General features: G+C 40.1%; 2 long non-coding RNA genes across 2 annotated transcripts; both read left to right on the plus strand.

Moving 5' to 3' along the window:
- Positions 1-1,090: 1,090 nt before the first annotated feature.
- Positions 1,091-25,065, plus strand: LOC101172629 (uncharacterized). Its single transcript, XR_013652060.1, has 6 exons — positions 1,091-2,670; positions 5,722-6,180; positions 13,734-15,136; positions 17,514-17,676; positions 17,922-23,587; positions 23,713-25,065. It is a non-coding gene; the product is annotated as an uncharacterized LOC101172629 (long non-coding RNA).
- A 151-nt stretch (positions 25,066-25,216) lies between these two features.
- On the plus strand, positions 25,217-26,468 carry LOC144988108 (uncharacterized). The gene is made up of 3 exons (XR_013651901.1): positions 25,217-25,483; positions 25,909-26,023; positions 26,105-26,468. It is a non-coding gene; the product is annotated as an uncharacterized LOC144988108 (long non-coding RNA).
- The last annotated feature ends 383 nt before the right edge of the window (positions 26,469-26,851 follow it).

Raw genomic sequence — 26,851 nt, forward strand, 5'->3', positions numbered from 1 at the left:
CAAGGTCAAAATGGGAAACACCTCCGAAGGTGGTAGAAAATGAGAGGGCAAAGCTCCTGTGGGACTTCCAGATCCAGACTGATAGGATGGTAATGGCAAACCAACCAGACATTGTAGTGGTGGATAAAGAACAGAGGAAAGCCGTTGTGGTGGATGTGGCAGTGCCAAGCGATGGAAACATCAGGAAGAAGGAACATGAGAAACTGGACAAATACCAGGGACTCAGAGAAGAACTGGAGAAAGCCTGGAAAGTGAAGGTGACAGTGGTGCCTGTGGTAATTGGAGCACTCGGGGCAGTAACCCCCAAGCTGGAGGAGTGGCTACAACAGATACCTGGAAAGACCTCAGACCTCTCAGTCCAGAAAAGCGCAGTGCTAGGAACAGCTAAGATACTGCGCAGGACCCTCAAGCTCCCAGGCCTCTGGTAGAGGACCCGAGCTTGGAGGAGAAACCACCCGCGGAGGGTGAGAAGGGCGTGTATTTTATTTTTTTATATATAACATATACAATACAACGACAGAACCTGTAAGATCAATAAATCACAAACATAAATTAATTAATCAGTTCTTAATCAGTATTTCTTAGTAAACTTATGTTGGATCCAACAACACTCTAAACCCAAGTCCTTAAATTCTGAGATCTCAGAACAAAAAAATGAAAAAATTGGGAAAAAACTCCAATAGGAGAAAAACTGTGCTTGAAGAAAAAAATATTACTTGCACGTCCTGAATGAGAGATGCAGGTTTACCACTCTGGTTCGAAGCAGTGAGTCTGGGGAAACAGGTGAGCAGGATTTCAGGTGAGGCCACAGCACTAGCATGGATTCAGCGTTGATCCAGAAGGATGCAGTCCACTCCTTGAAGCAGTCGGGGAAGAAAAAACCAGCTACACACACACGTGTCAGGCAGTTAGCCAACTCCAGCTTCTATACTTGTGTATCAACTTAAAAAAATTTCTTTTTCAAACACAACTCTGTTTGAAAATCTTTAGAATACTCCTTCAGTGTCGATTCCTGGCAAGCGACTATTTCTGTATGTGTTCCAGAAGCACACTGATGTCCTTAACTCAGCAAAGATAGGAAAAAAGTGAGATGACATACAACGCATGCGAAAAGAACTTTGGCGCTGGCAGTCATATCACGCTAAGTCGCGCTCAAAGTGGTCAGCAAAATCAAAGATAGGACAAAAAAGAAAAAAAATACTGTATATCAAAGCAGAATAAAAAAATATTGAACAGCAAATATTTAATATTTTCACTTGCAACCTAGAAATTTTAGTGTGCTAATTAGAAAGTTCTGTGTGCAACGTGGTAGCAGATATATCACTCCATAGAGAAGAAACCAATGAGTTATATCGCTAGAGGAGACATCACGTGATTCCTGGGAGGAGAGCACTGCCATCTTGGTGAGGTCAAGTCACTGCTGCAGTGCATGCATGTGAACACTTTTTTGTGTGCAAAATACCAGTTCATTGTGGGGGTTTCAATTGCCAAAATCAGAGAAATTAGTCCACGAAGGAGGAAGGGATAACATTTCACAGGTAGGTACTATAATTTTTTCCTTTTAATTCTGCAGCGGCTTCATTACTAAAACACATTTCGACATGCATGATGCTGCGGGTTATTAGTATTATCAACATGCTGTCGACATGAGTGTAAACTTCATTTTGTTAAACGTAGTTGGTACCACAGTGATGCATCTGGGTTAGCTCTTTTTATTGCTAAGATCCACTTTTTCCTTAAGTCTGAATCCATTGGAAACCTGCAAGAAAAGTTCAGTCACTGAGTCAGAAATGTATAAATCTATATTACTATAATAGGCTAGTATGCTGTATACAGGTTTAGCAAAATAAAATGTACATTTATATTGACAGCAAAATAAATGTACATCATGCAGCATGTTGATAATAGCCCTGCAACATCATGCACGTCAACATGTGTTCTATTAATAAAGCCCCTGCAGCCTTAAAAGAAAAAAAATTAAAATACTTACCTGTGAAATGATATACCTTCCTCCTTATTGGACTAATTTATCTGATTTTGGCAGTTGAAACCCGCACAATGAAGTGGCATTTTGTAAAAAAATGTGTTCAAATGCATGCACTGCAGCAGTAACTTGACCTCACCAAGATGGCGGTGCTCTCCTCCCATGAGGAACCACGTGATGTCTCCTCTAGTGATATAACTCATTGCCAGCAGCGTTAGCTTGTTAGCTTGAGAGCAGCGTTAGCTTGTTAGCTTGAGAGCAGCATTAGCTTGTGTTGAGAGGACGGTGTTGTTTTGTTGGGACGTTTGTTAGGTTTTTGGACAGAAAGGACGATACGTGGTTCGTGTGGGAACTCTCAGCATTTTCCAAAGTGTCGTAAATGAGTGAAGAAGTGTTGAACGGAAAGACAACGTGGATTGCTGTGATTGTGAGACTAGCAGATGATCGATCGGAGCTGCAGTGAAGAGGACGGCGGTGTTTGTGGGAGTTGGAGCTGAAGATCGGAGCAGGAACCATGTCTTCCCTTCAGTCTCTGAGAGAGTTGATCAACGAGCGACTAGCTGCTGCTGCTGAAGAAATCTGCAGACTCTGTGAAGGAACCATCGTCCAGTACGAGCAGGAGCTCTGTCGTCAGCGCAGACTGCTGGATGTCATCTGGAAACCACAGCTGCAGCTACACCACATAGGTATGTGACCTTCATCACAGAAACAGAGAAGCCCTTTGAGCTTCATGCTTTTCTTTTTGGGTACCCGCCTGTCACTCTGTGGTGGTTCTACACTAACTTACTGTCCGCGCGATAAACCAATCATTTTCCTGTTTTACTTTGTGGACGAATTGTGCTATACAAATAAAATTGCCTTGTCTTACTCTCACAAGAACAATCCACTAAAAAGTTACTTAAGTAAATGTGTTACGTTACTACTCACCTCTGCACATACAGTGAGGTCAATAAGTATTTGATCACCCTGTGATTTATCATGTTCTCCCACTTAGAAAACATGGAGGGGTCTAAAATTTTCAACATAGGTGAATTTCCACAGTGAAAGACAGAATCTGAAGAAACATTCAGAAATCACATTGTACGTTTTTTTTAAAACAATTTATTTGTATATTACTGTGACAAATAAGTATTTGATCACTTGAGTTAAACAACTTTAATATTTGGTACAGAAGCCTTTGTTAACAATTCCAGAGGTCAAATGGTTCCTGTAGTTCTTCACTAGGTTTCTACACACTGCAGCAGGGATTTTGGCCCACTCCTCCATACAGATCTTCTCTAGATCTGTCAGGGTTCGGGGCTGTTGGTGAGCAACACGGAGTTTCAGCTCCCTCCAAAGATTCTCTATTGGATTTAGGTCTGGAGACTGGCTAGGCCACTCCAGAACCTCTATATGAAATCTTACAGAGCCACTCCTTGGTTTTCTTGGCTGTGTGCTTCGGGTCATTGTCATGCTGGATGACCCAGCCACGACCCATCTTCAACGCTCTGACTGAGGTGAGGAGGTTTTTGCCTTCTTGGGATGATGCTCCTCCTTCTTCCTCCTCCAAACACGCCGAATGGAGTTAAAACCAAAAAGTTCTATTTTGGTCTCATCTGACCACAAGACTTTCTCCAATGACTCCTCTGGATCAAGATGGTCATTGGTAAACTTCAGACGGGCCTTGACATGGGCTGACTTCAGCAGGGGAACCTTCTGTGCGATACATGATTTTAAACCATGACGTTTTAATGTATTACTCATAGTAGCATTAGAAATGGTGGTCCCAGCTCTCTTCAGGTCATTGAGCAGCTCCTCCTGTGTGTAGTCCAGGGCTGATTCTTCCCCTTCCTTACCATCATCGATACTAGGGGTGTGTATTGGCAAGAGTCTGGCGATACGATATGTATCCCGATTTGCGCCCCGCGATACGATATATATCCCAATATTATACCAAAACATATTTTCTTTCTTTTTTCTTTAAATATGACTTTGAATAAACTCGACCTGAATTTAATGTCTTCCACTGTAATAAAATGGTCAAATTCAGTTTATTTAATGATCATTATGTTAAGCACTGCAACTGTTTCTCATATATAAGTTGCATTTACCAAAGCAATTCATAGTGCTTTTATTTTGGTAAGTTAAAATATAGAAAGGGAACAGTCAACATTGTCTGATTTCCACAACAAAATGTTTTTCATTATAATAAAAACAAAGAATGAATGTGCCTTAACCAAAGCATTTCTATTGGGGAAATAAAATGCTGTTTAATTTCAACATTGCTTAATGTAGCTTCTCCAGTTCTTTTTAATGGTTCAGGAGCCTGAATGGTGCTTCAAAAATAAAGGGTATGGGGGGGGGGGGGGGGGGACCCACTCATTCTTTCCAGAAACAAAGTGTGATGATGAGGCAGCAGGACAAAAAGGAAAGTTGCTTTAATTTCACAAAGAAGGTGCTTTGTTTACATATCAGTCTGCTCTGCCTCTCTGCTGCAACTTTGCAACAACAGTTCTCACACACAGAAGTAAACTAACGCTCCTCGCCATGATGTCGGCCTTTTTTCAGAGCATTGTACACATCCCTCTGATCCATCAGGTCGCTCAACTTGAATCTATTGCTGGAAGGTTCTGCAGAACTTTAGCCCGCTTTGTCGCATTAGCCTAGCCATTAGCTGTCGTGCTTAACTCGTATTTATCTGAGCCGCTAAAAAGCACCAAAATCCACGTTTTTATATGTTGCTGGCAGCAACATGGCTCAGAGTTTCTGTTTGGTATCCATTCCAAGTAAAAACTAAATGCTTCATGTCTCATTACAACAGAACAATCTGCCTCTGGCTGCCGTCTTCCTGTTGTCTTGCGCAGAGTAGAGCTGTTTAAAGAGGCTCTGTGTGCTCTGCTGCCAACTAGCGGTCGGAGGGTGAAGTGGAAAGCAGGAGTCAGACACTAAAGGACGCTCAGAAATAATTAAATAAACATGGATCTGGCAGCATTTTGAATCGATACAAGTATTGCCAAATGAACTATTGCGATATTTTACAGAATCGATTTTTTTCTTACACCCCTAATCGATACCCCACGATGTGAGATCTTGTGAGGGGTCATCATTAGCCTTTTCCATTTTCTGACAATTGCTCCAACAGTTGTTCTTTTCTCACCAAGCTGCTTGGCAATTGCCCCGTAGCCACTTCCAGCTTTGTGAAGGTCTACAATTTTGTCTCTTGTGTCTTTTGACAGTTCTTTGGTTTTGCCCATATTGGTAGTTAGACTTCTGACTGATTGTGGGGTGCACAGGTGCCTCTATGCAGGCTAACCACCTCAAACAGGTGCCACTAATTTAGAATCATGATCAGAGTGGAGTTGGACTATTTAAAAGCAGAACAGCAGATCTTTGCTGGTCAGAAATCTGATAATCAAGTGATCAAATACTTATTTGTCACAGTAATATACAAATAAATTGATTTTAAAAAATCGTACAACGTGATTTCTGAATGTTTCTTCAGATTCTGTCTCTCACTGTGGAAATGCACCTATGATGAGAATTTTAGACCCCTCCATGTTTTATAAGTGGGAGAACTTGCTAAATCACAGGGTGATCAAATACTTATTGACCTCACTGTATATTCATTTTCATTAGTCTCTTGTGGTCTTCCAGACTCCTCAGACCTTTTCTTCAATGATCACAGAGTTCATTGATGCTTGAAAAAACCCAAAGTCCTGGAAACGTATAAAAGGCTCCTTGTGTTTGTGTCCCTGCAGTTCTCCCCCAGCATTGGATGACTGAAGAGGAAGATCTCTGCAACCAGCAGAGGAACTTCAAAGTGGAACAGGAGGAACCAGAACCTCCACAGGTGAAAGAGGAACAGGAGGAACAAGAACCTCCACAGGTGAAAGAGGAACAGGAGGAACCAGAACCTCCACAGATGAAAGAGGAACCAGGGGAACTCTGCATCAGTCAGGATGAAGATCAGATTGATATGAAGCAGGAGACTGATACCTTGATGGAGATTCCTACTTATGAGGAAGATGAGAACAGTGAAGCAGATCTAAACAATCAGCAGAGCCTTAATGTAACTGATAGTCAGGATGAAGAAGGAAACCAACATGAAGAATCAACATCAACTACAGATGAAGAGACAGACCCACAGAACAGAGATCAGAGGAAGAGGAGGGACAGAAGTCATATCCAAAGTGTGGACAGCTCTCACATGTCAGCAGGTCAGTGTGACTCTGATCTTCAGTATTTTGTTTTAATCTCTAATAATCAAGAAAAAAATATAAGAAGCCAACATAAAGTCTAGAGTCTCTAATTTAACAATTAAAATCAGTAGGAACACTTTTCTGAGCAATCTATAGAAATGTTGACCTCACACTTCCTAACACTACAATACATATTAGGGGTCGACTCACAGAGGAAAAAACAGTGGAACGTTGGGGGGGTGACAAAAAGAAGCACTTGATCTGTCTTCTGTTTGTAGTTTTTTGACTTGGAAAAAAAATCATGTTTGTATGATCATTTCTTCTCACATTGTCTTTTTCCCCCCCAATGGGGTCATAAGGGGTCCATTTACTCAGTGCTGTTACTGTGACCCCGCCCACCTATATAAATAATGCCACTTCTTTTCAATAAAACGTTAAAGTTTTACACAATGTACATTACTTTCCATGTCGGTCTTTAGGAACGGGCGATTTAAAAGATGGGGGGAAAAAAGACGTATCCCTCTGTGAAATGAAAATGTAATAATGATCCTGTGTTTTGAAACTGTTGCTGGTGAGATGACAGGCACGGAGATGTGGGCTCATCTGTGGTTGAAACGTGAGCGCATGAGTGGGAAAAGCACAAAGCGGATCTGCGAGCTGTTGCACATGTTTATGACTGCACAGCTGTTTTTTTGGTCATGTCAGTCATTTTGCATCTAATGAATGAAATGATTGAGATTGGACTCCGGTGTTTATGGTTCATTGGCATGTCTGGCAGTTAAGAAAATGGATGCAAGTATTTCTATTTCATTCCAGAACTAAGTTAACGAGCTATTTTCGTCCATCTGGCCGCAGACGAGCTCTGAAGCTCTAGCCTCGGAGCTCTTTTGCTGGTCATGAATGCCAGTACGGGGTGTTGTACTTTAAGGTCAAACAGGAATAATAATATTCAGGACGTGTTGAAGTAGCTTGTCTTTCATGAACATACTCATTAGGAATTAGCAGTAACTTTACATCTGAGGGCTACATGCTATGTATCCCATCGTGCATCACACATTTCCCATAATGCATCTCGACCAATCAACGTGTCCCTTAACTGTGGTGCATTCAACAGGATAAATGTAAAATCAGGTCCATAAATATTGGGACAGAGACTCAATGCCAACCTTTTTGGATTTGAAATGAAACAAACAAGATGTGTTCCTCCACGGCTAATGTATTTAGCACGTATTAGCCTAATGTTGACCCTTCTTGCAGCCAAGAAAGAAGCACTGACCGATTAGCAGATTAAAAAAATTATGAGCAAGCAGGCCCTTAATAATAATCATAACGGTGATAAACATTTAGAACAGGGGTGTCAAACATACGGCCCGCGGGCAGTATCCGGCCCGCCATAAGGTTCAATCCGGCCCAGTCATGATGAGTAAAAATTATAAGAATGTTTAAAAAAAACAAGCACGTTTCTAGTCCATTCCTGTGGCGAGTTATGATTTTTTTTTTACGAAATAACCGAAATTCGCAATTTCGCCACTAGGGGGAGCAAAGGCCAAGCAAAACGGGTGAAAATGCATATATTTGCATGTGCCAAAAGTGAAGCCTAACGGCTCTGTGTTTGAATAAGATGTAGTTTGGTTCTCACCAAGCCCCACTGCTGTTACATTGTTATAAGAATGATCAGTAGTGACACCCTAATGACCAAGATGTTGTCAAAAAGAAAAAAGGGTTGAAGTGAAGTGCTGAGTTTTCAGGAAAATGGACAAAGTTTTATTTGTTTACAGAGTTGAAAGCAAAACCTGCGTGCTTGTTATGTCATCAACAGGTGGCAGTTCTCAAAGAATATAACATTCAGCAGCACTATGAGACAATGAGGAAACTTTCACCATTTGCAGTTAAGAAAAGAGAAAGATTTACCAACTAGTAGCTGGACAACCATCTGCATTTACTGCAGCGTGTCGTCAGTGGTGGAGCAGTGATGGACACCTGATTGCAGATGCTGAACATATTGAAAAATATTGAAGGCTGCAGAAGTCTTGTTCCCAAAAAGCAGTCTGTCAAGGATTATGATTACAGATACATCTCTGAGGAGACTTGGGCGCCATATTAAGGAATCTAGTAATTTTTTGTATTTTCAGTCACTACTAATGAAAGCACAGATACAGATATTGCACAACTGTGCACATTTCTTAGAGGTGCTGAAGAGACCGTCATAGCTGAGTTTCTGGAGTTGATAGACACAACAACAGCTGATGACATGGTCAGTTCTCTTGTTACAGTGCTGGACTATGTTGGAGTGAACTGGTCACATGATGTCAGTCTGGTCAATGATGGCGCCCATCAAAGTTCAGGAAGAAAGCAGGTGTTGCCACAAAATTCAGGCAGAAACCAGGAAAGGATTTTTGGACATTTCATTGTGTTTTGCACACTTGAATGACAGTACATCTGTCTCTGCACAGGATCTGAATCCTGATATTGACGGCTAGCCAAAGTTTGAGGAGAGAAAGGAGTATAACTCCAAATTCTTGTTATGTTGACAAATGTTTGCAAGTTTAATTATTCATTGATTTGCACATTTACATTTTAGGCAGGTGTTTCATTTTTTTTCCGTAGCCCCTCTTGAGTTTATTATAAGGATTGCTTCAGTGTCAGATGTAAAATATTCAGTCTGAATAAAATTAAATAAACTAATTTTTTTTAAGTGAAATGCATTTTATTTTACATCCATTGGCCTCTGTGAATGAATGTGTAATAAGTGATTAGGGTACCATGTTGGTTGAGGCATTTCTTCCAACTAAGTAAAAAACAAACAAAAACTGTTTTTTGCTTTTATGTTACTGGTCCGGCCCACTTGGGATCAGATGCCTTGAATGCGGCCCCCAAACCAAAATGAGTTTGACACTCCTGATTTAGAAGATCGTCTTCTAAGGCTACATGCTGATTTTGCTGTTCCAGGACAGCTACAGCCCCTTGAACAACGCTAACTGATTTTACCATTCAAAACTTTTGGCGTTTGCTGGTTGGATCAACAGGCACTGATGTCATCGCCCCGCCTCCCCCTGGAAATGCTAACTGAAATTGTGTTTTGCAGCACAATTCGCAGGGTGGATGTGAAAATGAAAATGCAATCCCCTCTTTGCACTTTTATTTTAATTATGACACAGAATAAGCGGTTTTTAAGTAGAAAATGAAAAAGCATTTTTAAGTTTTTTTATAAACGTCATTTGTGAGTCGTATGATGCAGTTACATTTTTAGAATGAAAAATCATTTCTGTTAATCCATTTTAATTGTCAAATTAGACATTTCTAACTGAATTTTGCTACACATTTACCAGATAACTTTTTGAAAATGAAATGTCAAATACTATTTTCTTTATCATTTTAATTTAGTGACAGAATAAGCAGTGTTGTGGAAGAAAATGAAAAAGCGGTTTGGCGGATTGCTTTTTCTTTTTAATTTTGAGTAAACAAATGCGGCTTCATTTTGAAAATGAAAAAGCATTTCTGGTATTGTCTTTTATTTTTAATTATGCTACACAAATGCTTCCATAGATAATATTGTCCGAAACATTTCAGAATTCATCCTACTGCTTTTGTCAGCAGTCACATCATCAATAAATACAAGAGAACCAGGTCCATTAGCAGCCATACATGCCCACGCCATGACATTACCACCACCATGCTTCACTGATGACATGGGATGTTTAGGATCAGGAGCAGTTCCTTTCCTTCTCCATTCTCTTCTCTTTCCATGACTCTGACTACATGACTACAAGTTGATCTTGGTCTCATCTGTCCATAGGATGTTGTTTCAGAACTGTGAAGACTGTTTTAGAAGTTGGTTGGCAAACTCTAGTCTGGCCTTCCTGTTTTTGAGGCTCACTAAGGTTTAACATCTTGTGGTAAACCCTCTGTTTAGGGAGTTTTCTTCACCAGGAACAGAATTATTCCTTCATCCACCTCAGTTGTTTTCCGTGATCTCCAGGGCCGTTTGCTGTTGCTGAGCTCCCCTGTGCATTTCTTCTTTTTAAGAATGTTGTCATTGTGATAATAAGGCACACACCTGACCACGGAGCAGCTCAGAAGCCAATTTGCCAATTTCATTTGGTTCTTTAACAAGTGGGAGGCAAATGAGTAGTCAAACCACGAGGAGCTGTCAAAAAGTCTATGCTAAAAAGCATAGACTGTATCATCACTGGACAGTAGAGACCCCCCCCCCCTCCTAATATGAAGTAGCTGCTGTCACCAAACTCCAATAGACCTCTATAGAAAAATAGGCAGCTGTTACTCAGTCATTCTAAATAGACAGAATTACCATTCTTGCTGTGAAACATTTTTCCTAATATCTTGTTGCTTATCTCAGTTTTTTTTTCATAATATTTTTTCCTTATTGCCAGTTATTCAAGTTATAAACTGACCAATCAGATGCCTCAGTAAAAGGTGTGGTGCCCACTGGCCCCACCTCGAACATTTGATTGACAGCTTCTTTTTTTTTTTTTTTTTTTAACTTGTCCTGTCCAACAGCTGGGCAGACAGATGAGAGCTGAGGGCCTCTTGTGTTGGACATATTTTACTTTAACAAGAGGGGTTATTAATCTTCAGACAAACCAAAGGTATGTCTGAATAAACCCCTTTTGTAATTGAGGCCAAACTTTATTAATTTCAATCATGTCTGAAAATCTTTGGTGTTGGACTGGACGGAAAAGGAAAGAGGGGAAGAAGAGAGAGGGACGTTAGAGAGAGGGGGGTAGGGGGTGATAATAGGAGGGGAAGGGGGATAAGACCATGAAGCAGCATAAAGCAACAAGTTTACTGGTTGTTAATCATTATGGTAAGGTTCAAATGTAGAAATAAAAAAATAAAAAATAAAAAGGGGTGGAGCCTGTCCACACACACACTCAAATGTTATAAACACACCTGCTAGCTGCAAAAATGTCCACCTGTCGACATGTACACAAAACAGATAGTGTTCACACGCATACTTATGCCTTACGCTCCGCACTCCAGGCAGCCATCCGCCCGGCCCACGGTTGGTCCAGGGAGGAGCGAGGCAGGGGCCCGCCGCCCCCGCCCAGGAGGGGGGAACCCCGGGGAAAACAGCTTCTTCTGAGCAGCTTTCAGTGATGGGGGACGTGGACTTTGAACTAGCTTATCGGGATTAGCAACTGGTTGCCCTAAAAACGTGACTCAGACCACCTGACTAAACACTGTTGCCTGGCTCAAAATGGTGATTAGATTTGTTTTTGTTATTGACAACAAAGATTATATCAGATAATTATGTTGTCAGCTTCAGTATTTTTTAGAGCTATTAAGCATTTTGGACCAATCATGATCCATATTTGGGGAAAAAAAGTAATTGATTGACATACAGTAATCTTTGTTATAGTAGGACAACAGGGTCATGATTAGTCAGTACAGAAAGTTGAAAAGGTGAAAATAGCTTCAGTATCTTCTGAGCTATTGAGCATCTTTATTATGAGTCATTTCTCTATTAAAATTTGATAAAATACATACAATTAAATTAATATTGACTTTTTTCCACAAAGTATTGATTGTAGCATGAATATGCTGATGAGTCTTCATTACCATTTAAATGTAGGAATTAATTTGTTTTAGAGAGAATATTGATTTTTACAGAATGTTCTTTCCTCAGACATTGCACTTTGTTGACAACGGTCTCTTGGCAGCTGTCTCTCTGCCGTGTCTCCATTTACACCTCAAAGAGATCACTTCTGAATAAAAGTCAGGAAATTAAACATATTTTTTCTTTTGAAATGTATTTGTAGTTCGTGCTGTGATTTCCAGCAGCAGATTCAAGCAGTTGAAATCACTGATTTGAGGTTGTAACTCTAATGAACACATGCAAATGCTAATTTATCAGTTGTGATTTAATATGTCAAACTTTACAGCAAAAGATTTTTACATTCTATTTTACGTTTTTAAGTTCTTTTTGACACATTTTTACCGTCTGCGCTGCCAGCATCACCTCCAGGCTAACACACGCACATAAACACACCCACCAACACCACCACAGGCAAGTTTCTGACCCTGATTCATGGGGTCCCAGACCTCGGTCCTGGAGGTGATTTCTAAATAAAATAAATACAATAACAGACATGTGAATGTAACTTTATTAGCAGCATATTCCTAACATTACACAGCTGGTGTTGTGCTGAAATAAGCCTAAAAGTTTGTGTCAAACATTTACTATAGATGCCTGCATCTTTACTGTCAATAATGTCATGAATCTAAAAGATTCTATTTGTTTTCCTATTTATAATTTAAAATACAAATAATTGGAGACAGAATCAGGTTAAAAGTACATTTTCTGTTAATCCCTCTGTCCCCTTTCTAGTAAATCTGTCCTATTTATCTCAGCATGATTTAATTTGAGTATACAGTTAGATGACATTAAATACTTGTTTGTACCATTTATGAATTATTTATCGGCAGTTTCATTTCCTTAAAAAAAAACAAAGAAATTATTAGTCCATCCATCCATCCATCCATCTTCCTCTGCTTATCCGGGACCGGGTCGCGGAGGCAGCAGTCTAAGCAGAGATGCCCAGACTTCCCTTGCCCCAGCCACTTCCTCTACCTCCTCTGGGGGAACCCAGAGGCGTTCCCAGGCCAGCCGAGAGAAGTAGTCTCTCCAGCGTGTCCTGGGTCTTCCCCGGGGCCTCCGCCCAGTGGGACATGCCCAGAACACCTCTCCAGGGAGGCGTCCAGGAGGCATCCGGACTGGATGCCCAAGCCACTTCAACCGGCTCCTTTCGATGCGGAGGACAAGCGGTTCTACTCCGAGCTCTCCGCGGGTGGCCGAGCTTCTCACCCTATCTCTAAGGGAGCGCCCCGCCACCCTACGGAGGAAGCTCATTTCAGCCGCTTGTATTCGGGAAATTATTAGTTTCTATCTTTAACTGATTCAGACTACAGGTTATAGACTGAAGCAGCTCTGCTTATAGAGGGGAGGTGTAGGGGGGGCTTTTTCAGCACAGTTTTATACTGTTGTGCTAAAGAAAACAAGCAAAGTATTTAAAAAATGAAAAGTTTTTAATTGTGCATATTCTGAATGATACTGCAATAATTTTTATTGGTACTTAATAGGCTTGCACAATATACCGCAAATTTATCGTTATCGCAATATCCAGCTCTGCAATATGCATATCGCAAAAGACGGCGAGTATCGCAATAAATCGCAAACCCAAAATGTGTTAAAACAATCTTCTAGCAGCTTGAAGCATTTAACGAATCAAATAAATCCCTTTATGCTTTAACCAATCAGATGGACGCCTTCCCATTGTTGACCAATCAGATGGAGGCCTATTATGTTAGATGTTTGTCCCCCATGTCGACGAGGGTCATTTGGAGTATAATTTTTAAACTGTTGCAATGAAATGGGAATGATGTTTTTGTTTATTTTTCTATTTGTTTATTTACCGCAAATTTATCGTTATCGCAATATTGATCACTAATATCGCATATCGCAAGTTTTCCTCATATCGTGCAGCCCTAGTACTTAACAATAAATAAAGTCACCATAGCATATAAAAGGACCTGTTCTTGTGTCCCTGCAGTCCTCCCCCAGTGTTGGATGACTATAGAGGAAGATCTCTGGGTCCAGCAGAGGAACTTTAGACTGGAACAGGAAGAACAAGAACCTCCACAAACAGAAGAGGAACTGCAAGAACCAAAACCTCCACAGATGAAAGAGGAACCAGGGGAAGATCAGCTTGATCTGAAGCAGGAGACTGATACCTTGATGGAGATTCCTACTATTAAGGAAGATGAGAACAGTGAAGCCAATCTAAACAATCAGCAGAACTTTAATGTAAGTGATAGTCAGGGTGAAGAAGGAAACCAACATGAAGAATCAACATCAACTACAGATGAAGAGACAGACCCACAGAACAGAGATCAGAGGAAGAGAAGAGACATAAGACATGTCCAAAGTGTGGACAGCTCTCACATGTCAGAAAGTCAGTTTAACATGGATTTTAGAAAAAATTCCAAGAAGACAAATCTTGGTAAGAAATACAAACAATCTCAAAAAGAAGAGAGACTTTCCTCTATCAGGTCTGGTAAAAACTCAACAATAATTACTAATCCGCCTGACTACATGGAAACTGGTGCTGATGAAAGATGTTATATCTGTAAAGAATGTGGTGAAAGCTTTTGTAACATATCTCTGTTCAGAATTCATATAAGAATCCATGCAGAAGATAAGAGATTTTCTTGTAAAGAATGTGAGAAAAGCTTTAGTCGTATATTTACTCTCAAAAGACACATGAAAACTCACACAGGAGAAAAGCCTTTTTCTTGTATCGAATGTAAAAAAAAATTTCGTGATGTATCTAGTCTCAAAAGACACATGAAAACTCACACAGGAGAAAGGGCTTTCTCTTGTAAAGAATGCAAAAAAAGTTTTAGTCGTATATCTCATCTCAAAACACACATGAGAATTCACACAGGAGAAAAGCCTTTTGCTTGTATTGAATGTAAAAAATTTTTTCGTGATGTATCTACTCGCAACAAACACATGAGAACTCACACAGGAGAGAAGCCTTTTTCTTGTAGAGAATGTAAAAAAAGTTTTAGTTTTTCATCTAGTCTCAACAAACACATGAGAACTCACACAGGAGAAAAGCCTTTTTCTTGTAAAGAATGTAAAAAAAGTTTTAGTCGTATATGTACTCTGAAAACACACATGAGAACTCACACAGGAGAAAAGCCTTCTTCGTTTAAAGAATGTGAAAAAAGTTTTAGTCATGTATGTAATCTCAAAAAGAACCTGAAAACCTGTAAGACTTTTTCTTGATAATGTAAGGATTTCGTGTAAACTCTAGATTCTACACATTTCTGACAAGAGTTCACCCTCTCAACCTCAGTACTACAGCGGAAGACTTTATTTTACAGGGGGGAAAAATCTGATGGGCTCCATACCATATTGACGAAGTAACTTCATTAGAGGGAGTTACAAGTGAGTATTTAATGTGTAGAAATGTATTTTTGGAGAAAAAAAACTTTGGTTGTTTTCATATATGATTTGCTACAGGAGGTCCTTTGTCCCAACAGCAGTTAGACTATAGAATGACACAGTTTAGGACTGCTGAAACTGCTGCTGGAGTTACTTTTTGATTTATGATGTGTACTTTTACTTCAACTTTTTGTTAATTTTTTAATTTTTACTGGCTTTGTTATTTTAACTATTATATTTCTTGTTTGGCTACTGCAACAACTGAATTTCCCTCCGAGGATCAATAAAGTCTTGTCTTGTCTTATCCTGACTTTCTTGGACAGATTTTTTAGGTTTTCATCATCTCTAAGCCACAAATATCAAAAGCAACAAAGTAAATGATCAATACATTTCAATCTATGTGTAATGAAAATAGACAATGGGGGCCTGTTTCAGAAAGGAGGTTAAGTGTAAACTCTGAGTGCGTTAACCCTGAAATCAGGGAAACCCTGGGTTTTCAGTTTCAGAATGGGAGGTTTGTTAAACCAGAGTAAACAGAGTAAGTCTCAAACCCGTTTCTGAAAGAGAGGTAACTTATACTCGGAGTCAGTGTCCATGGTTACTTATGCTGTGAACCTAACCTGGTAGGGAGCAGGTTTTATTCCCTAAACTCAAGGTTTCTGCCGGTCCCCTCCCCTTTTTAAAGATGAAGCAGTATTTTTCGCTTTAACCTTCATTGCCCAAATTAACGTCACACAGAGACGGTCTAAGTGACAAGAATGGCTTGTCCTTTTTTGGAGGACCCAATAGACGAGGAGGCTGCAATAATTCGTAGAGAGTTACATTTACGTCGTGCGAGGATTTTGAGACGTAGTCTCGATTTTTTTGTAATTTCCCCATACGTTTTTGTTTGAGCGTTACCGTTTTTCGTTGCAGTCAATTACATATATACAATGAAAACAACATTAGATATGTATTGCTATGTAGATGTTTCATATGTCAAATATTGTCAACAAAGCCTACATCCATGACATGCTCAAATTTGACCTGATTGAATTATGTTTTTATACTTCATTTTTAGCTGCTGCCATGTTCTTTTAATTCCTGCAGGATTGCATCTACATGAAAATGAAATCAGGGACATTGAATTAGATTAATGTAACAATTACTTTTTGGAAACACAATTTGCTAGCACTGCTTACTTTCTTAATCCCATATAAACCTATACCACTCGATCAATACAAGGGTAGACAAAAGTTCACTTTTAAAAACACAATTGAATGTATTAATATTAAACTGACCAACGTTTGCAAGAGGGGAAGGTTAACAAAAAAGTCCTCTAAACATTACCGACGTTAAATGCATTTTCCCCCAGATTGGTTCTGTACACTTTGCAGCATTTCATACAATTACACCAGGAATAACACTTCAAAAGTACACCTAAATATCGCTTTTTTTTTATTTCACATCTTACGCTATTTAAAAAGTTATTACAGCCAATATTTATAACAATGATTTAAATGCAAACTTACGCATTAACTTGAGCAGCTATGTTTTCCACACTAACTGTCTCTGTTTTGCAGATGCAGCGATGTTGCTTTTCTTCTGGAATATGTTCTCATATTCACTGTAACTCTGCAGCAGCACGTCAAGTTCAGCTGGCGAAAAATACGCAGACCTCTTTTTTTCACGGTTGCCATGGTGACTCATAATATCTGCGCTCCATTGATAATGGCTTCTTAGAGTCGCGGTGCGCACGCTTAACTCTGAATCAGTCCACTCAGTGTTGATTGACCTAACTCCGATCAGCTGCTCTGAAACAGAAAATTTAGAGTTGTTAATCTCTCGATTGACCAACTCAGAGTTCAAGTTTAACCTCAGAATTGGTTGAACCTCCTTTCTGAAACAGGCCCCAGAAATCCCAACTTTACCTCCACTTAGCCTGAGTTTGGGTTCCAGGAAGCGGTGTGTGTTCAAGCTCCGCCCCCAGCAGCATCTCATGAAGCCCCTCCTCCAACATGAGGCCACTGGGGAATTCTGAATGAACCTTTACATTTCAACAGAAATTTCAAGCTAAAAACAGGAAAAAAAACTCTCTTCATGTTTGAAAACAATCAAACATTCAAACAGGAAGAGAAAACAACGTTTGTCAGGAAATCAACAGATTTGATTGATTGTAAATCTTCTTCCTGTTGGAGTTTGATGAATGGATGTAGAATCTGTAGAAAGTCAGTTGATGTTTTCCATTTCAGTAAATGAAGGTTTGATCTGCAGATTTCCTGATGACTTTCTGACTGGGATCCAGACCTGATCTAGACGTGACTCATGAGGAAGCAAACAGCACAGAAACTGCTCTGAATGTTCCCTCTTCTTCACTTTCTGTCTGACTTCAACCATGAAGGGACTTGAACCCTCAACCTTCTGATCCATGAGGCCACATGGTCTGAGAGAACATCCAGGTCCAGCTGCAGGTGGAGGACAGCATCATCCAGCCGTCACAGACTGGGGGCGGAGCCTGGAGATGACTGCTGAAGGTCAGAGGGCGGAGCTTCATCAGGATGAAGGTGCTGCTTGGATTCTGCTTTGATGTCCGTCTGTTCTCAGTCCCTTCATGGCTGCTGCTCAGAGCTGTTTCTGGATGTTTCTGGAGAATTCATGTCTTTACTGATCCAAATGTGGGATTTCTGTTTTTCTTTGGACTTTTCTTTATTTCAGGCTTTTAGCTTTTGGAACTTTCTTTGTTTCTATGCTTTAACTTCCAAACGGGTTTATCTAAGACAATCTGATTGTTTTTCATTTGACTTTCTAGGAACTTTCTGTTTCATCTTTGAGGATTTGGACTTTTGAAAGACTTTTAGCTGCAGTTTCATCCTTTGAACCAGATGGATCTGAATCTAGAGTCAAAGATTCTAAGGAAATCATGGATTCACAGACATTTGATTGAATTTCTGTCTGGATCAGAAACCAACAGCAGACATTTCAAGCCGTCATCTGTTCCTAATGTTCATTCCCCGCCATCATTGAAAGCTTTTGGAATAGTCCCTAAAGCCAGCGATCGGGCCGCTTTGGAGCATGAAATCATCACTCGGTGTCACGGTGGCAGAGAGATGACAGATCCCAAATCTGAGGCTGAAATGATCACGTCCTACCAGCTCCACTCTGGATTTGGGACCAAAAACCTTTGAAGATGTTGGAGCATTGATAGACTGACAACATTTGTTTGGAAACAAACGAAAACGAGAAAATGCAATCAAATGTGTGATAATGGTCAATGTAAATGTTTCGATAAAAGCTGTAGGGGATTCAGGGATTGTGGAGCGGTTGTTGTTTCCTTCTGGGTTAAAGTGCAGTTTTGTGTAACCTCCCAAAGAGGACAAACCCAAAAAAGAAAGGAAAAGCAAAGAGACAGGTGGAAGCCATCATGAGATTCCTTTCAAACAGGAAGTTCTTTGTCATTTCATGCACTAGTTTCATTTAGCTCTAGTTGTTGAACATTCTAGAAACTCCTAAAAACATTTTCTGTCCACTTTGAAACCATATGGGGCTGACTTGGCCTTGCTCGCTGGGATACGGCCAACATCCAGAAATCTACCAACAGACATTTTTAGCTCTAGTTGTTGAACATTCTATAGGGAGCCGGTTTAGCTCGTGCTGGTTCGCGGCGCCTTCCGTTCGTGAAACCAGGGTTCGACTCCGGGCTGCTCCCTGTTCCCTTCTCAACCCCTGTGCCGGTTCCAAGCCCGGCTTGAGAAGGTTGCGTCAGGAAGGGCATCCGGCGTAAAAACATTGCCAAGTTTACCATGCGACTTGTTCGCTGTGGCGACCCCTGATGGGAGAAGCCGAAAGAGGAAGGAAAGTTGTTGAACATTCTATGTTTTGAAGAGGCAGGCTCTTCTAAAAGAAACTAGCAGGAGTCCCAGCGCTGGTCTTTGCTTGGATTTGTTTTAGACTTGTTCAGAGTCAAATGCATGTTTTAAGGGGAGGAGGATTATTTTGTTGTTGCTGTTTTTGTTCCTATTCTTACAATCCACTATATGTCCCGTGTTGAATTCTACTATTAAAATGTGGGAAACAAATGTTTATCAAATCCAAATCAATCCAAAAGCCTGGAGACTGGATGGCCGTGGTCCTCCCTTTGACCTGGACAGTGGTTGCCATGGCGACCTGCACACTCACCAAGCTGGAACTTAGAAGAAGAAAAAGAGACCAAAATGATTGATAAAGCAGGTTTTCCAGGGAAATCCCACAAAGTGCTTTCCAAGCTAGAACTAAGAATATCCAGCATGCATTTGGAAAAACTCATTAGCTTCTTGTGGAAAATGATGAGTCATTGTAAAAGCATTCTATGAATGCTCAGAAAACTTCCTCTAAGGTTGTGGTTGTTTGGAGAAGTCCTCCTCTTCAAAGAAGTTCTCCTGACCATCTTCAAAGCCACTTTCTGCTTTTTCAAACGCTACTGTTCAACAAAAACTTGGTTTCTGCCACAAAACCAACCTTAGACACTGAAACAGAATGAATCCAATGCAGAAATGTGTTGACACCTTTAATTCAAAGCTTCAATCAGTTTGAATCTCATGAAGAACATTTCAAAAATCCACATTTGGATCAGGCGTCTTCATCAGAGCACAACTCATGTTTCCAGGACTGTGACTCACCAATAGATCCTCATTTCCTTTACACAATCTGTTTCCATCATTTGGATTTTTCATCAAAACTTGAGTTAGAAAAGAATTGTTGCCCCAAAATGTCCAGTTTGAATAGTCTACAGTTTGTTGTGTTTGGTTGCTAGGTAACAGGGTCTTTAATGTCTATGATGTCATGGTGGCTTTCAGAGTTGAACTCCTGAATATGACGGTAAACATTTGGATTGAACAAAAATGGGATTGAAGCTCATGCTAAATCCTGATCTCAATGCTGAAAAAACCTCCTCCTAGATTCTGGTTGTTTGGAGAAGTCCTCCTCTTCCAAGAATTCCTGAAAAAAGCCCTCATTTCTCCTGACCATCTTCAAAGCCACTTTCTGCTTTAGTTTAGTCCAAACTTGCTTTATGCTGACAACATTTACAGCTTGAATCCATCTGAAGAATCCAAGGAAACAAACCAATCTAAGTCTGCATTCCTGCCACTTCAGAACCAACAAAGCATGTTTCCAGGACGCTGACTTACCAATAGAACTTGGGATTTCCTTTGCAGAATCCTTCTCCGTGTGTTTTCCTTTGTTTTTCTCCCCAAAACCTAAAGCAGAGATTTTTGCTGAGCTGCAGAACAAACGTCTGACTGCTTTAACCGCCGTTGATGGTTTGTTGTGTTTCCCTCTATAGCTGCTATGGTCTTGGTATGGTTGCTAGGTAACGCTGTCTTTGATGATGATGACGTCAGAGTGGCCTCTAGAATGGACTTTTTTCTTGTGTAACCAGGAGCTGTAACCTTTAGGGCACTAGGACCCAGAAAGAGGTCCAGGCAGTGACGGTGCTCAGTGACGGACTGCGCAGCCGCACTTCCTCCAAACGGCACTATTCCCTCTGTCACCATGGAAACACGGACCGCTTTAAAGTCGGACAGGATTTTCACGGAGCGGACTTCTAGACGTGGAGGATAAATACTCCAAGATGAATTCATCAGACATGAATCAAACAGTCTTTTCTACATAGAACAGAATGAAATCCACTGTGTTTTAGCAGCGTCTGTAGCATCACAGAGACGGTGTTCCACCAAAAACTGGGACCTGTCACATGTTGTTTCCTGGTGACAGAGCTGCAGCTTTAATGTCAATGATATAGAAGAAGAAGAATCCAAAACATTGGACTGTTTTCATGTGATCACATGGAAGCAGAATTAGGAAATCTCTAGGAAATCTGTCTTTGTTTTGTCAGCATGTTTGAATTGGAGTTTACAGTTAGACGATATTTTCTTTAAAATAAATTAGGGAAAATATCAAAAAGTAAAACACCTAAAGTATTTCTGTGTAAAATAGATAGAAAAGAAATATTTGACTGTTGTGTTAATAATCTCAACAGTTCTCTGTCGCCCTCTGGTGGTTCATCAGAGAAGCCAAACTTCCACAGAAAGTGAATCAATAAACATGAGCTAATTCTTGATGCAGGTTTGAAAACACAGATGGAAAACAGCATCAATACAAATATTAGTCAATGTTTCCTTGAATGGAACAATTTCAGGATTTGTTGTCAGAAAAGTTGTGAGAAACTGTCTTGTAAAGTGTGTGGTGACGGTCCACTGTGGAAAATGACTGTTTGTGGAACATTGAGATGTGCTCAGTGATTTTGGTTTAGGACACTTTGGTTTCATTTCAAACGTTGGTTTCTCCTAAATCTACAAACTCTCTCCACAAACTGTCTCCTAACTCTCAGGGATTCCTGCTGCTGGCAAAACTCACGGCTCAAGGAACCACTTCATGAATCAGTCACGCTTTGGAATGAACTTTATTGAACAACATGTCATGGTCTGGAAGAAGCCCCAGTTCCAGCTGACAGAAGTCTGGTTCTGATCCATCAGATCTCACTAGCAACAGAACCAAACCTTCACGTGTTGCAGCAACAGTTTCCATGTTTGGGAGGATCTTCTGAAGAACAGCTCAGTTCCAGATCACATCATGATGTTTGATGTTTTCTTCATTCCAGGAAATCATCTGTGTCTCCTTTGATCTGTGCTGAGTCAGCACTTTGACTTCTTTTCAACTTTAGATCCATCATTCAGAATCAAGGATTTATTGATAAATATGATTTAGTGACAGAAAATAAATAGTAAATGTATTTATCATCCAGCAGTGAATGTGGTGTTTGTAAGTCTTTTATTTTGAAATTCCTCAAGGATGATCATCATGGTGGGATTTCTAGATCTGCATGAACTCATCCTGAATCCAAAAAGACACTGGAGCATCAAAGAATCCAACCCATCTCTGCCAACATGAGGCTCTTACTTTGAAAAGTCTCAGACTTCCTGCAGGGAAACAGGCTTTCTGCTGCTGCACTGACAGATGTGCACGAGCTTGAAAGAGCTTCCTGACTGAGGAGCTGCAGACTTTCTCCTGCAGAGCAGCAGCTGACTTCAGCATCGTCATGGGAACACAGTCTGCTGCTGCTTCTGGAAACGTCTTCAAGGCTGTGGTGGGACTTGTTGGTCTGGAGGACAGATTCTCTGAGCAAATGCTGCTTCAGCTTCAAGCTTCAGCTCTTTTCTTCTGGCAGAGCTTGGAAGAAATGGAAACCTCCTTTGTTCTGACTGTTTGCTCCAAATCCCAGATTCAGGAATTCCTCCAAGAAGTTCAGCTCAGAGATCATCAGCAGAGAAAAGCCTGAAGTTCTGATGGAAAATGACAACAGAACATGATCAATATTATTGATCCACATGGAATCCAGAAGAAACTCTGAGGTGAAGACATGAAGACACAAGCTTCAGAGACATGAGGAGAAGTCAGAGTGGATTCATTCTTGACTTTCTTCTCACATCTTCTCTTCAGAACATCTTTGTCTTTGATCCTTCAAATCTTCTGAAATCTGATCATCCATGGATTGTTTTTGTGGGATCAGATCCAGAGTTGCTGAAAGTTCTGCTGCCCTCTGCTGGTCAAAGTGTCCAAACAGCAGTGTTACGGCTGTGGCCGTATTAGGTTTTATTTGGTTTTGTTTGGTTCTGTTTGCTCTGTGTTTTGTGTTATTTTTGTATCAGAGTGGGACTTCTGTGTTTTTTTGGATCTTTGTTTGTATGTCTGTGATTATTTTCAGGTGTGGTGGAAAGGGTGTGGCCTCCATTTGGACAAGCCGGTGGAGGCAACCTTCAAAGCCACCACTTGGACCTCCAGCCGGTGGGAAGGGAGCCTTGCTGCAACAGTCTCCACTGCAGCTTGGCCCTCTTCTCCATTTTGTTTTTGATTTCACCACCTGTTAAGTTGTGTGTTGAACTTTAGTATTTTGTATTCGTAGTTCTTCGTAGTTTGTAGTTTTGTCTGTGCCCACTCTGTTTAGTCCTTTGGTTTATGATTTCGTTTAAGTGAATGGGGTGAACCGCCATTTTGTTTAGTACATGTTTTCTCCTGTTTTAGGTTAGCGTTCTGTCTTTGATTTCTTTGTTTCTTTCTTTCTTTGCAGGTAAGATTACATGTTGCAGTTAGTTGGGGTTTTGTTTGTTATTTTGGCCTTGGTTCACCCTGAAGCCTTTTAGCTTCACTTTTAGTTATTGTTGGATTGTTTATTTGTAAATAAATTTGTCATTTTATGGAGACATTTGTTTGGTGCTTTTTGTTACAGTCAACTTTGGTAGCCAAACCTTTACTTTTTATGTTATGCCTTCCTAGGTACCTCTAGACACAAAGGGGGCGTATCGAGCAGAGAGGAGATTCTCTGGGATTCATTGGAGTCCAGATTCTCCTGGATGTGAACAGTCTGCTTCTGGAACAGAAGAGTCCTTCTCAGAGCAGCATTGAGGATCTGTTCTGTCCGGCTGAGAGCGCTCCCTGCTGGTAGGAGACAGAACCACATCAGCTGCTTTTCTTTGGCCGTTCAGAAACAGTCTGGAGACTCTAAAAAACCTCCACTTCCTGAAGCAAACGGATGCAGACCATCATGTTTGATCCTCTACCTTCAGAAACGGCTCCATTGTTCCATCGCTCAGCAGTTTGACTAAAGCAGCTGAGAGTCTTGATGCAAACAGACCTCAGCAGCTCATCCAGAACGCCATGACAGAAGCACATGCAGCAGCACGTGCACGCTCCCAGAGAACAGCAGCTGATCCAAGTCCTGACTTTGAGGTGAGACCTTTCTGTTCTGCTTGGACCACACTTCAACATGAACTTCATTTCCCATCATTCCATCTGTCAGGAGAGAACAGCTGCAATCAGCTTCCTTCAGGAATGACTGCAGGTAGAAGGATCTTTCATTCTTCAGCACCACCAGGACCCACATCCAGCCCATCAACAGCCAGAACATCAGTGACATCAGCGTCTGATCTTCATCACATCATCATCATCAAAGGACCACCTCTACGTTTTTACAATCTGATGGATTTCAGTCTTTCTGCAGCTTCTCATCAACTGGATTGTCAAATATTTTCATTTCCTGTTTTCTCTTTTAAAGATCTGACCCCCTAAAAGCTCCAATAGCAGAAACTCTGATCTTTCTTGATGTGGAGGGGCGGAGCCTGAAGAGGAAGCATCTTTTTGAAGGTGGTGCTGCAGCTTTGGGCATGTTCTCCAACTCTTTAGCTTCTGCTGTTCATGGAGTCGTGTCCCTCTGTTCTTTGAAAGGAGAAACATGCAGAGAACTTTTCCCATTTCCACTCCCTCCTTTCAGCTGCTGCCCACTGTTCCCCTCTGAATCAGGAGGGAGGGGCTCTCATCTGTTCTGCCCACCTCCATCTAGAAAGACATCAGCACCACCTGAACATTCCAAAGCTCTTTTCCAACCCATTTCTACTGAGAAGGAACCAAACATGTGAAGATTAGAACAGCTGGAACAGGATGAGGGGGAAGGCTAAAGATTCAAGTCTGTTTGTGAGTCAAAGATTGAATGAAGACAGAAATCAATAGAAAACACAGAGTTGATTCAAAAGAGCATTTATTAGATCCAAACAGGCGGCAGGAATTTTACAGACAGCTTTCAGTTTGAGGCCTACTGAGACGATGCAGTTCTACAAACTATGGAGTCCTATACTGTTCATGATTAAATAAATAAATAAATATTCGATTAAATAAATAAATGTGACCTCATGCCAATACTACGGTGGCCCTGAAGTGCAAAGCATTCAACAAATCACTCGATACAAAAACATTTTTAAGATCACAACAACAATTAAAAAAAAAAAAAAAATTTAAAAAGCAGCATTACATTTTAGAAAACAAAACAAAATTTCAGAAACCAAAACTTGAAAAACAAAAATGACAAAAAAAAAACATTTCAGAAAACAAAATTAATTTCCAGGAAAAAAAGAAATATTAAAAAATGAAAAACATTTCAGAAAAAAATGAAATATTAAAAAATGAAAAACATTTCAGAACACTGAATTTCCAGAAAACAAAACGAAATCTTCAAAAATGAAAAACATTTCCAAACCGGAAGAGGCAGGTACTATGGGACAACGCTGATTGGATGATTTTTGTCAATCATTTGAACTGAAAAGTATTTTAAATGAAGCGATGACGGATTTTATCGTCCAAACAACAATGTACTATAATAATCCACGTATTTCCCATTTATATATCAAATAAAAAATGCAGCAAACTGTTAATGAACTTTAAAATTATTTTTTTAACATTTCGCCTGACACACGGTCACCCGGAAGTAGTTTGTGAGCACTTTTACTTTGAACGCTGTGCGCTAATGTCTACGGCTGCGAGGTTCACGCTGTCAATCATCTTCAGGTAAGAATCAAGTCTGTGATCTTTTCTTTTGTCAGTCACATGTCTCTAAGGATGTTAATTTTAGGATGTTAAAGTGCTGCTTTGAAAAGATAATTTCTTTTTATCTTGCGCATGCGCAAAAAGAACCCGATGGAGACGAACCGTCTTCACATGATAGCCGTTCCCGTTTTCGGTGACAACATGAGAGAAAAAGCTCCGAGCCAGCCTGATTCTGTGATTTATACAGTAATTACAGTAATTATATGGCATCAGTGTTGCTAAAAATCGACTTTAAGACTGAAATCAGTAAACAAGTTCTTATGGGAAATAATATTTAAGTGCATTGTATATTTTAGAACCATGCATATACACATATACTGAAACTTAAAAATGAACTTTAAAGTTTATAAAATACTTAATTGAATTAACATGTGATATTTCTGCAGGTGAAGTTTCTCAAAGCGAAGTTCCAGAAAGGTTTGTGCTGCAGAAGAACAGATGGCAGCTCTACATGGGAATACAAGAAGACTAAAGTCATTCATATCATTGTGCAGTGTACAGGCAAGTCACCATGATTTATGTGAAATGTAATCAATAAATATTATTTAACCTTAATATCTAATTTTTTTTTTTAAATTGCAGGTCCTTTAAAAAACGTCTTTAACCTGCTGCATAAGCCTGATTAGTTGTAAATGATGCAGTGGGGAGTGAAAAACGAAGCATAATTCCTGGCATCTATGAGGAATCGCATCAAACACATGTACAACTCCAAACAACTTAATGTTCCTTTAAGCAAAACTCCAGTTTAAAATGTTCATATTAGGCTTGCTTCATTTAGGAGTTTTTCCATGTTTACCATTTTAGGTTTTAAAGCTTTATTAACAAAGATGATGTTTGATGTTCAAAGCTGTTGTTTAGAAATGTTTTTTTGTCAATGAAAAAACTGAATGCTGATGTGAGGATTGTAATAATGGATATGAAAATAAACAAATTTGTTTCATAGCAATGCAGTATATTTATTGAAAACTTAACATGAATACGTTATTCACTAACAGAAACAAAGAAACAGTTGTGGATTTTCCTTTATGGGCTTCTTCATGCAGTCAATCAAATGTTGCGCTTACAATCAGCATTAACTCAGCGTACCTGTCAGTCACATTTATTAGAGGAAAAAATGCATCTGGGAAAAGTCTGTTTGTGCTTAACAACTATATCAAAAAGAGTCATGTCAGGGAAGTTTTGTCCACATTGCTGCTCAGCATCACATCCAGAGGAAGATGCACAGGTAAGGGACCCCAGTTCCTGCTCGTGCATGCTTGCAGCTTCCTCTGCCCTGGACTCCAGCTCCATTGAAATCCCTGACAGAGATAAATTAATAAATTAAAAATC

Source organism: Oryzias latipes, chromosome 2, assembly GCF_053564925.1.
Source record: "Oryzias latipes strain Hd-rR chromosome 2, Olatipes_Hd-rR_3.1".
Taxonomy (NCBI): domain Eukaryota; kingdom Metazoa; phylum Chordata; class Actinopteri; order Beloniformes; family Adrianichthyidae; genus Oryzias; species Oryzias latipes.